Source organism: Natator depressus, chromosome 2 (genome assembly GCF_965152275.1).
Source record: "Natator depressus isolate rNatDep1 chromosome 2, rNatDep2.hap1, whole genome shotgun sequence".
Classification (NCBI taxonomy): Eukaryota; Metazoa; Chordata; order Testudines; family Cheloniidae; genus Natator; species Natator depressus.
Window position 1 is genome coordinate 229,093,580 of NC_134235.1, and position 12,418 is coordinate 229,105,997.

Below are 12,418 nucleotides of genomic sequence, written 5' to 3' on the forward strand. Positions count from 1 at the left end.
GAGAATTCTGAATAATTTGAAAGGCAATGTAATGCATTATGCTGATTACATGAATAATGCTGCAAAAATGTTCTAGGTAGAGTTTTGGAGGAGAAACCAAGAATGGAGACACTGTATTTATTTGTAGATCATTGCCAGATGTGTCTCCTTTAACTGCTAAAACAAGACATTAAAATTATAACTACATTTATTTCAGCATTTCAGATCTGCAGAATGCAGAAGCATTTATTTTAGTAGATTAGAGAATCAGTCAGTGAAATACTTTTTATAAATATATGCACTGATAATTGCAACATAATTTGTGAGTGTGATTTTTAAAAAAAGGCTTGTCTTGGATAAACGCAGATCTGGTAGGAAGTAGACAACAGTGTTTGGGGCGGAAATCCAACAGCACAAGTAAACTCTACTTTATCTCTGTGGTTTTGGGGATAAAACCAGGGTGTTGGATTTTCTACGTTTGTTTTAAGAAAGAAAAGAAATCTCTTTGTGCTTAGCTGTAACTGCTGTTGCAGTTTACATCAATCAGCACGTTACACCAAGTAAACAATTATAATCAGGGAAAGGTTCCCTCATTGACACTGCTGTAATAAAATTACTCGAAGCAGCCTTACATCTACAGGATTAGCTAAAAGGTAGGGAAGGGTGGGGTTTGAGTAATTAGTGTCCAAGCATAGATATTTGAAACCAGAAAGATCATAGGTTCAGTCTAAAAACACCTGTGAATTGTAAACTCAGGCTAGAAACTTGATCAGTTCAATGTAAACCCTCAGTAGGATTTAGCAAATGAGCAGGCTGCACAATGTTTTAAACACTTTATCTAATTCCAGCTGAAAAACCAGTGTATAAGAACGCTTGACGTTCTGCATTACTTGATCATGCAAGTTAAAATAAACTTGCCATTAACAAATATTGATTACCAAAGTAAGTAGGGATGAGTCAGAGAGGAGTAAAAAGTGAAGAGGTATCTTTAACTGCATGTATACTTATATACATTAGTTCATTACACAGCTGTTTTGTTTTTCATTCAGTAAAATCTTTAGAAATAGTTATTATGGGGATACACATTTTTTAACCTCTGGTGTTAGTTTTTAATATTAAAAAATGTACTATTGAACAATGTGTCAAATGAACTACATATTTGCATTAGTTACACCGATGCTGGTTGATGATGTGGAAAGGGTATGGGGAAAAAATGATTCAGCACTGCTCATGCTATGTAAGTAGATTTTTGGTCTGAACTGACATGTAGAAAAGCAGCATTTGATTATAACGTAAATATTGTGGGTGTTAAGAATAAATGTTTTTAATTGGGATGTATATAACTGCTGCATTTTCTAGCATTTTTTTCTTGTCTGACAGATTTTGATTTAGCTGATTATTATTTTTTGTTTAACCAAAAAAAGCCTACTAATTTATATCTTAGTTATAGTTGCACAGTTTTGGTCTTTTCAGGCTTGCCCAGCATGGAGTACATACTGTGGTAAGGAAGTCTGACAGTTTGATCCCTCTTAGGGAATGTCTACACTGCACACTAAGCCTGGGGTCTGACTCAGATTTGAGCCTAAGTCCCCCTTCTGTCCACACACACATCAGTCTGACTTGGGTCAGCAAGCACTCAGGACCCGAGTCCTAGAACTCTGCAAGGCAAGGGGGGGGGGGAGAGCCTGAGTCCCACTGTGACTTGAGACCAATGCCTGTCATTTTGCAGTGTGGCTGCAGCTCAGATCACAGACTCAAGTTAGAAGGTCTGTGTAGTGCAGTATGGACATGTTAGCACATCTGTGAGATCTGGGTCCAGCAATTGTAAGCCCAGGTTTACAGTGTAATGTGGATGCTTAAGTGCAGGCTAGTAAATACCCAGTCCATAATCCTGGGTTCCACAGACCTGGGTCTACAAAGCAGTGTAGACATTAGAGGCTGGGCTGTCATGAGATCTCCACCAATGCCTACCTCCTAACACCACCTTGAGATGTGGGTGGAGCACTTTCCAAAGCATCGAGGTTGTTTCCACTCACATATTTCTGAGAGGAGCAGCATTATGTTGCACAGTACATTTCCACACACTAAATGGGATAATGCAGAGATCAGTCAGTCCTACCCCCTCTGGCCTCAGCATGACCCTATGAACTCACAGAGCCACAAACTTGTGGAGGGAGCTTCCACTCGTTTCAGGAGAAAAGATGGAATCCATGCTGCTTCTGCACATCTCCCTTTGTCCCATATGTACAAAGCATTATTTTCTTCGTGTCGTGAAGTGGATTTACTGTGTATTGATGGGTTAAAATGTTGAATATGATGCACGAGTGGAAAGTGTTTTAATTTCACTCGTACTGTTAAAGTAAGAAACTGAAGTAGTGAGCAAATGTACACTGCTCTGTAACATGTTAAACTATTAGCAATAAAAGCATGAGTGGTATAAGTGGAGTTTAACTGATGTAGAAATAGCTTCTGCCTCATAATATTTACATCATGTGGTTTCTTCATTTATATTTATCAGTTGAAAGTGATAAAGTAACTGTTCCTTTTTTTAAAGTATGAATAAAGCTATTTCCCCTCAAAGTAAATCATACTGAAAAACAGTTCAATTTCTCTTTAGGTTTGTGTGTGAAACAAGAAGTAGCCCTGAAAAGAATAAAAAGAGCTATAACAGGAAGGACTTTTTATGCTAGACGCATTCAACTTCACTATGAGCTACCTGTTCAACTAGCAGCCTCAGGTATTAAAAGGAGGCTGTTTTATGTTTTGCATTTGCAATGAACCTTTAAAAAAACCAAACTCTTGTTCTTTACCTATCTAGAACAGCCGTTCTCAACCTGTGTTCTGTGGACCCCGTCTAAGGGGTCTGCGAAAGTCTTAGGCTGAAAACTGTCTGAACAGAATTCAACTGTATATTCAGACAAGTGATTTTTAGGGGTCTGCAAATGGAAAAAGGTTGAGAACCACTGATCTAGAACATGGCAGCCAACACTGGACAGCTTTTAATACAGTCATATATGGGGGAAAATAGGGAAACCCCTTTAAATTAAATTGAAATGCATGGGATACAAAACCTTTTTGAGCTAGTAGGTGGAAAGTTGACTATATAGAAAAAGGTAAAGTCTTTACTGATTAGGACCATTGTCTGTATCTTTGATTCTGATCCTGCAAACACTTATGCATGTGCGTAACTTGCACACGAGTAGTCCCATTAGCCTTACACTGGGGACTTTTTTGTTAATGCTCTTCTCATATGATCACATGGGAGTGGGACATGTATTCGTGTCAGTCATTAGCAAAGTAAACATACCTCACACATCTTCTGACTATTATTGTATAACAACATTTTTCATTTGTTTTTCTAAACAAAGGCAGGTTGAGTTGGACTCCCCAGAGCAGCCAGCTCAATTTTACCCTAATCCCTGTGATGTAAAAAACCTTTTCAGAGCTGTGTTTAGGACAGCGAAAGTAAACAACTCAAGCAAATCTCATATGAAAGAGCATTTTCAGTTTCCTTTCTCTTCTCATGAATAGGCTAGCTGAAACAACACTACTACTGTTAAACATTGCATTCATCACCCACTGGGGCAATCGTAGCCTCTCCAGTACTGTGTGTTCTAGCATTTACTCTCTCAGATTTAAGAGCATGGCTTGATTGATTGCACCAATACAGAATTGGAAATGAAGTGAGTTTTTGCATCTTAGCACACCAAACAAACAAGGGCATTGTGCTTTGATGTGGGTGCTCTTTGAGGGGAGGTAGTGATACCGTTTGTTTGCACCATTGGGCAAGTACCTTCCATACCTCTGCATTTTGTGTGGTCTCCCTCCTGAAAGACCTGAGGGACCCCATTCAGTCACCAAAAACCTATTCTCCTAGTAATCACTGAGCAAACACACATTAGTTAACTGTAGTTTTGAAAGGTTTTCACTGCCTGGCTGATGTACTGCCACTGAGTCTTCAAGTTTTGGGGGTTTGTTTTAAACAATCTTTTAAAGAATTCTTGAACACAGGAATTGCCATATTGGATCCAATCCAAGATCCATTTAGCCCAGTGTTCTGTATGTGACAGTGGCTAGTACCAGGTGCTTCAGAGGAAGCCATGAGAACACCAGAGTAGGCAGATGGAATAATCTCCCCCACATTAGTTGTTATCATGATCTCTCATAGTCAGGGGTGGCTCTACCAATTTTGCCGCCCCAAGCAGTCTCCGCCGAATTGCCGCCGCCCCCGAATTGCTGCCGTGGGACAATGACTGCCGCCCCATTCTGAATGTCGCCCCAAGCGTCTGCTTGGAAAGCTAGTGCCTGGAGCCAGCCCTGCTCATAGTTAGAAACTGGCTTAAACCCCGAAGCCATAAAGTTTAATATCCCTTCCAAAAATGTATCATTATTCATTATGACAACTTTACATGCTGAGTGTCAAAGTATTCCCTTTAATAGTTTTGAATTTCTCACATTTTAATTTGACTGTCCCCTTGTTCTTGTGCTATTAGACAGGGAGAACAGAAGTTCTTGATCTGTCTTCTCTATATCACTCATTATTTTATATACTTCTATCTTGTCCCCTCTTATGCATCTCTTTTCTAAAGTAAACTGTCCCAGTCTTTTCAATCTCTCTTCATATGAGCATTTTTCCCACCATTGATCATTCTTGTTGCTCTTTTCAGAAACCCCTCTAGCTCTGCAATATCCTTTTGGAGATTGGGTGACTAGTACTGCACACACTATTCCTGATGAGGCCGCACCACTGATTTATATAATCACATAATATTAGTTTCTGTAGTATTCTCTATCCTGTCTTTTATGCATCCTAACATCTTGTTAGTCTTTATGACTGCAACTGTACATTGAGCAGAAGTCTGTATTGAGCTGTTTACAGTAAGCCAGGTTCTTCTTCGAGTGCTTGTTCACGTCCATTCCACATTAGGTGTGCGCGCGCTGCATGTACGAGCGTGGGAAACTTTTTCCCTTCGCGGCTCCCGGCGGGCCCCCCGAGTGGTGCCACTGCGCCCCGCATATATACCCTTGCTGGCCCGACCCCCTCCAGTTCCTTCTTTCCGTCCGTGGCGACGTTGGAACAACCTCTCTCCGCGGGGCATGCCGCAGGCCCACGGCTTCAAGGCTTGCGCCATGTGCCGCAAACCTATGCCAGTTAGTGACCCCCATGACTTGTGTCTACGTTGCCTGGGGGACGGACATCAAACTGAAAGGTGTAGGATTTGCAAGGCGTTCAAGCCAAGGACAAGGAAAGAAAGAGGCTTTTGCCTAAAGCAACTGTTGATGGAGGCCGCATTGCAGCTGCCGGGCCCGGAGCGCCCGACGCTGGCTCAGGCTTCCGCGGTGCGTAGTGCCCCGGAGCCGTCGGGAGACCTGGCACCGGTGAAGCACCATAAACTGTCGGCCCCAGAGCGCCAGGCTAGGCCCCGGCACCGATCGTCCTCCCTGGTGCGGCCCCCAGCGCAGCCTAAAGGAAGGCGTGGTCGTTCCCCGCACAGGAGGCTGGCGCCTCCCAAGGCACCGAGCACCGACAAGAGTGGGAAGGCTACAGTACCGGTGCTGACACAGGCGGTCCTGGCAGCACAAGCCCTACCGAGCCCAGACCTAAGTGAGCTCAGTGCGGATGATGAGCTTGAGGGCCTAACGGATCAGCCCTCTGCGCCTGACACTTTTGAGACCACAAAGGACCTCATCGAGCTGTTGGCGGTGAGCACCCTTCCGTATGGGGAGAACCCTCCGGCACCCAGGCCTCGGGTGCCGTCGAGGGGTAAGCCAGCAATGGTGTGCCGCTCAAAGACACCATCCCGGCACCGCTCCTGGAGTTGGTCCCGGTCGAGCCCTGACTCCGCAGACTCGCACTTGCCAGCGGCCCAGAAGGAGGTTGCGGCACCAGCAGCGGGTCGACATGAAGAAGCACTAGGAAGGGCACACTGCTTTCTGGCACCTCCCAGAGACCGGCACCGGGAGGAGTTGAGACAGCCCTCACCAGAGGTCTACCACAGACAGTCCCGGTCCAGGGAATGCTGGCACCGGTCCCGGTCCCAGGGGTTCCAGTACCACTCCCAGTCCTGCTCAGCCAGGAGCCGCTCATTCTCCTGCCGGCGCAGATTGTTGGCACTGCCATGGCCTTCGCGATCAGTGTCGCCGCAGTCCGGTGCCGGCTCTGGCCGCTATACCTACCCGCACCGGGGCCCAGACAGCAGGGACCCTCAGGGGAGCTGGCAACCTCAATGGGGGCTGCCAGGCCATTGGCCCTTCTGGACCCCCTGGGCCTATCAGGAGCGCCAAGGGGCCCTGTCCAGGGGAAGTTACTCGGTGCAGCGCTCCTGGTCCCTGCACCGACGCCAGACGGTGCCGGAGGCAACAGTATCCAGGCCTCCAGCATCCCCCCAGCTTAGACCGGAGAGTCCGGCACCAAGCCCAGTGCCATCCCATGGACTCCTGCCCCGGCCTGAGCTGGGGACCCCTGCCACGGGAGATGGGGAGCAGGAGGACCAACCAGAGGGGGTCGGGCAGCAGCTAACCTCCTCGTCTTCCCCCGATGAGGCGGCGGCTGGTACAGACGTATCCGGCCATCCGCCAATAGACCATAGAGCCCACGAGGAACTGCTGCGCAGAGTTGCCCAAAATTTGGGGTTGCAGGCAGAGGAGATGGTTGAGCAGGAGGAGCCCATGGTGGACATTTTGAGCCCCGAAAGGCCATCCAGAATAGCGCTCCCGGTCATTAAGACCATTCAGCCTAACTATAAGGCTATACGGCAGACCCCGGCCTCCAGCGTGCCAACGGCTAAAGGAGTTTGCCCCATCTAAGGGCTATGAGTTCCTATTCTGCCACCCGAGTCCATGCTCCCTAGTAGTTTCGGTGGTGAACGAAAGGGAGCGCCATGGACAGCAAGCCCCGGTCCCTAAGACCAAGGAGGCGAAATGCCTGGACCTTTTTAGTAGAAAGGTGTACTCATCTGGGGGCCTTCAGTTGAGGATTGCTACCCAGCAGGCCATCCTCAACAGGCACAATTTCAACTCCTGGGCAGCGGTGGGGAAGTTTTAAGGACAACCTTGCACAAGGTTCCCAACAGGAGTTCACGGCCCTGGTGGATGAGGGCAAGGCAGTAGCCAAGACCTCTCTCCAGGCCTCCCTGGATTTGGCAGACGCGGCGGCTAGAACAATCGTGTCAGGAGCGGTCATGGGGCGCTCAGCATGGGTCCAGGAGTCAGGCCTGTCCCTCAAGGTCCAGAATATGCTCCAGGACCTCCCCTTCGAAGGGTCCGGGCTCTTCTTGGATCAGACAGACGCGAGGCTGCATAGCCTCAAGGACTCGCGGGCTACGCTCAAGTTGCTGGGTATACACACCCCGGTGACCCAGAGGAAGCCCTTTAAGCTGCAGCCTCCCCCTCAACGCCAGTACCAGCCTCACCACAGGCATGAGCCTTACCGTAGGCGAGGCAGGGATAACAGGCGATGGCACAACAAAAATAATAACAATGCGCCAGGCCAGAACCAAGGCCAGCACAAACCCCAGCAGGGCACTAAGCCAGGCTTTTGAAGGTGCGCTCGAGGACAGCGTACCAGACCAGTCACCGGATCCATCCCTTTGTTTCCTGAACTGCCTGTCCCGTTTCTCCCATGTGTGGTCTACCATTACTTCAGACCGTTGGGTCTTACGCATGGTGCGGAACGGGTACTTGCTGCAGTTCACCTCCCTCCCCCCCCCCCTTCCCGTCCCTCTTCAGGGACCCCTCTCATGAGCATCTCCTAGAGGAGGAAGTCCGCTCTCTGCTACGGGGGGGCGGTGCCTCATGGCCTAAGGGGGAAAGGGTTCTACTCCCACTACTTCCTTATTCCCAAGGCCAAAGGGGGCCTTCGCCCAGTCCTAGACCTGCGCGGCCTCAACAAATTCCTGGTCAAGGCCCGGTTCCACATGGTCTCTCTGGGCACCATCATCCCTTCCCTGGATCCGGGGGACTGATATACTGGTACGTCGCCCTCGACATGAAGGACGCGTCCTTTCATATCGCCATTTTCCAAGCACATCGGCGGTTCCTGAGAACATTATCAGTTTGTGGTTCTCCTGTTTGGTCTAGCCGCGGCCCCAAGGGTGTTCATGAAGTACATGGCGGTGGTGGCGGCCTTCTTACAGAGAATCCGGGTGTACCCGTACCTCGACGACTGGCTCCTGGCGGGCTGATCCGAGGTGGAGATGCGGGGCCATGTGCAGGTGGACCTGAAATTGTTCCGCGAGCTGGGGCTCCTGGTCAACATCCCCAAGTCCACGCTCGTACCCACGCAGAGAGTGGAATTCATAGGGGCGGTCCTGGACGTGGTGCAGGCCAGGGCAAGCCTTCCGGTATCCTGATTCCGGGCTAACCAGCAAGCAGTGGCCTCCCTGTGCCAGTTTCCAACAACAACGGCCAGGTGCTGCCTGCAGCTGCTGGGCCACATGGCAGCATGCACCCACGTGGTCAGGCATGCCAGACTGAGACTCAGGACTCTGCAGGCATGGCTCGCTCGGGTGTACCGCCCAGGCAGGGACCCCCTGGACTTGGTAGTGACAGCCCCAAGGGATGTGCTGGACTCCCTGCTGTGGTGGCAGTCCCAGCCTGTCATTTGCGAAGGCATCCCCTTTGCCGCCTCACTTCCGGACCTGATGCTGGTGACGGATGTGTCAGACCATGGATGGGGGGCTCACTGGGGGACCTCATGACGCAGGGGTTGTGGTCCGAAGCAGAGCGGTCACTCCATATCAACATGAAGGAGCTCAGGGCAGTTCGTCCCGCCTGCCAGACCTTTCACGCCACTCTGAGTGGTCACAGCAGGACAGTTCTGACAGACAACACTACTGCCATGTTTTATATAAACAAGCAGGGTGGAGCTCGTTCCTTGCCACTCTGTCACGAGGCTCTCCTCCTCTGGGACCTTTGCATAGCCCATGCGATTCACCTCGAGGCGTCCTATCTCCCGGAGGTGAGGAATGAGCTGGCAGACTCCCTCAGCAGGCCGTACCGCATGCACGAGTGGACGCTCAGGGCGGATGTCGTGCTTTCACTCTTCCGCAGGTGGGGGTTTCCCCAGGTAGATCTGTTTGTCACCAGGGCCATGGCCAGTGCCCGCCATTCTGCTCGTTCCAGGGCCGCAGCCCTGGCTCACTCGTGGACGCGTTTGCGATCCCATGGAGAGGGGGCTTGATGTATGCCTTCCCCCCGTTTCCCTTGGTGCACAAGGTCCTGCTCAAGGTGTGCAGGGACAGGGCGGTGGTGATCCTCATCGCCCCAGCCTGGGCCCGCCAACGCTGGTACACATCGCTCCTAGAACTGTCGGTGGACGCCCCAGTAGTCCTGCCCCTACACTGGGACCTCATTACACAGGATGGCAGGCAGCTTCTCCACCCTGACCTGCAGTCACTGCACCTGACGGCGTGGAGGCTCTGTGGCTAAACGCCCTGGAGAGCCAATGCTCCCTTCCTGTGCAGCAGATTCTGCTTGGCAGTAGAAAGCCCTCTACCAGGGTGGCCTAAATGGCCAGGTGGAAAAGGTTCTCGTGTTGGTGTGAACCCCGACAGGTGCGGCCAGGCCAGGCCCCAGTGCAGGCCATTCTGGAGTACCTCCTGCACCTCAAGCAGCAAGGGCTAGCCCCATCCTCACTCAGAGTGCACCTGACGGCCATCTCCGCCTTCCATCCGGGGTTCTCGGGGGGCTCGGTGTTTTCCCACCCCATGGTGGGGCGGTTCCTTAAAGGGTTGGAGAGGGTGTTCCCGTACTCCCGCCCCCCAGTCCCTCCATGGAACCTTAACCTGGTCCTTTCTAAACTCATAGGACCCCCGTTCGAGCAGCTCGCTACCTGTTCTCTCCTCCACCTTTCCTGGAAGGTGGTGTTTCTTATTGCCATTACCTCGGCCAGAAGGGTGTCCGAACTGAGGGACCTCACCTCTGAGCCACCATACACATATTTCACAAGGACAAGGTGCAGATCTGGCCGCACCCCAAGTTCCTCCCTAAGGTGGTGTCCCAATTCCATCTGGGCCAGGACATTTGTCTGCTGATGTTCTTCCCGAAACCCCATACGGACCTTGGATGTGCGTCGAGCACTGGCGTTCTATTTGGAGTGCACCAAGCTCTTTCGCAAATCCACGCAACTGTTTGTGGCTGTGGCCGAGAGGTTAAAAGGCCTCCCAGTGTCGGCGCAGCGGATTTCGTCTTGGATTAGAAGGTGCATTCGGGCGTGCTATGAGCTTGCAGGTGTTCTGGCCCCGGCAGTCACGGCCCACTCAGCCAGGGCGCAGATGACTTCCACGACATTCCTGGCACAGGTCCCGATCCAGGAGATCTCCAGAGCAGCCACCTGGTCCTCTGTGCACACCTTCACGACCCACTATGTGGTCAACCATCAGGCCAGAGAGGACGTGGCAGTTGGCAGAGCGGTCCTCTGAGCAGTTGTTCCATGACTCCTACCCTCCTCCAGAGGTAAGCTTGTAATTCACCTAATGTGGAATGGACATGAACAAGCACTCGAAGACGAAAAAACGGTTACTTACTTTCTTGTAACTGTTGTTCTTCGAGATGTGTTGTTCACATCCATTCCACCTCCTACCTCTCTGTCGGAGTCGCCGGCAAGAAGGAACTGGAGGGGGTCAGGCTGGTGGGGGTATATACGCGGGGCACAGTGGTGTCACTCAGGGGGCCCGCTGGCCCGATGGGAACCGCTAAGGGAAAAAGTTTCCGACGCTCGTGCATGCAGCACGCGCACACTTAATGTGGAATGGACATGAAAAACACATCTCGAAGAACAACAGTTATGAGAAAGTAAGCAACCGTTTTTTCCTTTCTTGACTTGAATAGTTAATTTAGAACCCTGTAAGGTGCATAAGTAATTTAAATATTTTTCTCAGATGTTCATAACTTTGCTTTTATCTATGCTGAATTTCTTTTGCAATTTTGTTGCCCATTCACTTAGGTTGTTTAGGTGTCTCTGAAGTTCCTCGGAGTCCTCTCTGATCATAACTAACCACAATAACTTTCAGAGTAGCAGCTATGTTAATCTGTATTCGCAAAAAGAAAAGGAGTACTTGTGGCACCTTAGAGACTACCAATTTATCTGAGCATAAGCTTTCGTGAGCTGCAGCTCGCTTCATCAGATGCATTCAGTGGAAAATACAGTGAGGAGATTTATATACACACCGAACATGAAAAAATGGGTGTTTATCATGCACACGGTAAACACCCATTTTTTCATGTTCTTTTCATGTTCTGTGTGTATATAAATCTCCTCACTGTATTTTCCACTGAATGCATCCAATGAAGTGAGCTGTAGCTCACGAAAGCTTATGCTCAAATAAATTGGTTAGTCTCTAAGGTGCCACAAGTACTCCTTTTCTTTTCACAATAACTTTGTCACCTGCAAATTTTGCTTTCCTATTCACCATTTCCAGATAATTAATAAAGATATTAAACCACATGGGACCTAGTACAGAACCTTGAAGGACCCCACTGCGAACCTTTTGCCATAATGAAAATTGGCCATTTCATCCTATTCTTTGCTTTCAGTCTCCTAGCTAGTTTCTTATTCTTGAACATTCAAGATTCCTTCTATTAGGTTAGATATAATTTGTATGTGTTTATCAGTACCATGAGACCTGATTCTTTAGAATTTGAAATTACTTGCCTATCTCATTTTTGTGTTCATATTTAGATTAAATAATCTAAATCTCTAGGGCGGGGGTGGGCAAACTTTTTGGCCCGAGGGCCACATCTGGGAATGGAAATTGTATGGCTGGCCATGAATGCTCACAAAATTGGGGGATGGTATGCAGGAGGGTGTGAGGGCTCTGGGGTAGGTCCAGAAATGAGGAGTTCAGTGTGCAGTAAGGGGCTCCGGGCTGGGGCAGGGGGTTGGGGTGTGGGGCAGGGTGAGGGCTCTGGCTGGGAGTGCGGTCTCTGGGGTGGGGCTGAGGATGAGGGTCTGTGGTGCAGGAGGTGGCTCTGGGCTGGGACAAAGGGGTTCGGAGGGCATGAGGGGGATCAGGGCTGGGGCAGGGGGTTGGGGCATGGGAGGGGTTCAGGGGTGCAGGCTCCTGGCTGTGCTTACCTCAAGCAGCTCCCAGAAGCAGCGGCATGTCCCCCCTTCAGCTCCTTACGTGGAGGTGTGGCCAGGCAGCTCTGCACGCTGCCTCGTCTGCAGGCGCTGCCCCTGCAGCTCCCATTGGCTGTGGTTCCCGGCCAATGGGGGCTGCGGGGTCAGAGCTTGGGGGAGGGGCAGTGCGCGGAGTCCCTTGGCTGCCCCTACACGTAGGAGCTGGAGGAGGGACACGCCACTGCTTCCAGGAGCCGCGTGGAGCCACGGTACACGTGGAGCAGGGCAAGCACTGGCTGTCTTCCCTGGAGGGAGCTCGAGGGCTGGATTACAATGTCTGAAGGGCCGGATGCAGCCTCTGGGCCATAGTTTGCCCAC

General features: G+C 50.3%; 1 protein-coding gene across 7 annotated transcripts in view; it reads left to right on the forward strand.

Moving 5' to 3' along the window:
* The window catches only part of KIAA1217 (KIAA1217 ortholog), a 255,962-nt gene that overhangs the window by 20,776 nt on the left and 222,768 nt on the right, over window positions 1-12,418 (forward strand). The window lies entirely within an intron of this gene.